We start from the raw sequence: 2,620 nt of genomic DNA on the forward strand, positions 1-2,620 counted from the left end.
TGGTGGGTTGGCTAAGCTAAGCGTTCAGCCACCAGTGTAACATCCATATAAATTTAACCTATACATAATAAAGATTTATCACACTTGTACTGTACACATAAATGGCATAGGATAGCTATAAATGAAAAAACTACTTTAAAACTTACAAAATAATAATTAAATAAATATTGTGAGGGAAATATTTAGGGTAATGTAAGAATATATGTATTTTTTAATAATTTTCTCGATTCCTGGTCCCTCATCCATATTAATTGGGAGAACATATCACTAAAATTATAATTTGGCAGAATATATTAGCACAATACTATACTTACTGGCACCAAGAGTAGAGACGAAAATATGTTTGACTCCTCCTTGGTATATAGGGAGATTTTAGGTGAAATTAACATAGCAGGATTGGATAGTTCACATGTTGATGTAATTTCTACAAATTTCTGGGAAAGGATTGGGACAAAAGTTGTTCTGTAGGAATGTAAGATTATAAATTAGTAAGTATAATATGCCACAGATTCTTTTGAATTCCTTTACAATTGATTAATATACGAGGATTGAAAATAAATAATTCCTTGTACTTAAACATGAATGGATGAACTGAACCTACCGCAGGTATGCTATATATTATAACAATTTCAATTCAAATATATAATCTATAACTATAATAAATCACATAGTAGCTGTGTTTATTAATAATATACATTATCATCAGACTATTTAGTATAAATAAAAAATATTTATTAATGTAAATGTATATTACACTTTATTTTACATATTTAACAACCTATTGAAGATAATTTATTTTAAAAATATAAAATTTCCTCTTGCTTATGATTTCTTTAGAATAATAACATTATATTAGTCATACTGTTTATTGCTTATATTTGTACTTCTTTGTGCATTTTATAACCTATTTACATAGTATTAAGAATTATTGTAAACTGAACATTAACTGGACACAAGAATACTGAACTAAGTTTAAATGGCCGACCATACATACATTATGCTTAGTAAATTATTCTTCGTCATAATTCTTGGTTATCGCTTTTAATAGCTGACATAGATAGTATTTTTTATTTTTTTTTTAATCTTACGCAAATAATGCTTTACGATAAAATGTGTGAATAAATGCAGAGTAATTCTCCAGATGTTTCATAACAATAGACTATGACATCTCAAACATCTATCGAGGTCTTACTACCTAAGTATAAAATATAATCATCATCAAGTTAGGTTGTTATGCCTTTCCAATGATGTGGGCCTAAAGATAAGAATATCTTCTAATTTTCTCATCTTATCTCAGGAATAAAAATAGGATGAACAAATATATACTCATCCACTATGTTTATTTCCAAGACAATATTACAAGTACCAATTTGAATGTTTTCGATCGAGTTCTGCGCTTGCCTTAAGGCCGATTTACACAAACGAGCGAATGCTCATACTATCCCGACTCTTAATAAATTATTTTAGTGTTAACACACTTTTACTTTTGTCTTTACTTTAATTTGATGTAAAGCATTATGTAGTTGTTCTGTCTACGTTCGCGTTGCACCTTTATCGTCCGCATTTTCACTTTGAAACCAATCAGACCCTATTTTGGTAAATTCAACAACCCTATTATTCACACTATATTTCTGGTAAATATATAAATTTAAAATGCATTTATTTGATTACCTCTATACAGGTAAAAACAATGAAATAAAAATATAGCATGAATTCTTCTGGCTGATACAAAGTCAGTTTACAATATTGAAATAGTACACACCTGACATCCCCATAGGAGGAAATCTCAATGAAGATGCAACTGTCGCTGGCACACAAGAGTTAAGTATAAAGATTTCTGCCAACTGGTCAGTTAGCAATTTGTTGAAGTAGTGGTCTTTTACACATGCATTTATAGGTGTTAATTATGTTGGACATAAATCACAAAACTAAACGAAATTGTTACTTTTAGACCAGTCAATGAAGTATAGTTTAGGGACTTATACATTTTTTTTTGTTTCATAATTGTCTTGTATCTGCACTGCACAAAAATAACTGAACAAATATAAACAGTAAACACTTAGATAAATCCATAATATCTTCTATACAGAGCAATAGCAGCTATACAAGATTATCAAATGAGTGATCAGTACCTCAATATATGATTTGCCTGCACACAATCATAGTAATTTTTGAGTATGTAAACCTTATAACCTGGACCAAAACTTCCTCATTATAGAGGCCCATATCCTGCATTACTGAATTTTAATTTTAAATATTTTGCTAGGAGATTTACGGTTTGTGTGTGGATAAACATTAGATTATAATAGAGATAGATTCGATTTTACTATAGATGTTACACTAACAGAGATCATGCAAATTTTATACTGAGGGTAGTGACTCAAATGGTTCTGGAACTGGATCAATTGTATCTGCACTGTATGAATAGTCAACTAGCAATATGTTCTCTTCTAAACAAAGTCAGGGATAATATAACTATTATTTGACTATACATGGATTTCTCCAGTAAGTTCTCCTTTACACGCGAATAATTCCTTAGAAGATCCATTACAATCCATATTTTGAATGGTGAAATATAATAACTCAACAAAGGCCGAAAAAAAAGATAATTAATTTAAAC

This window comes from Pararge aegeria, chromosome 14, assembly GCF_905163445.1.
Source record: "Pararge aegeria chromosome 14, ilParAegt1.1, whole genome shotgun sequence".
Taxonomy (NCBI): domain Eukaryota; kingdom Metazoa; phylum Arthropoda; class Insecta; order Lepidoptera; family Nymphalidae; genus Pararge; species Pararge aegeria.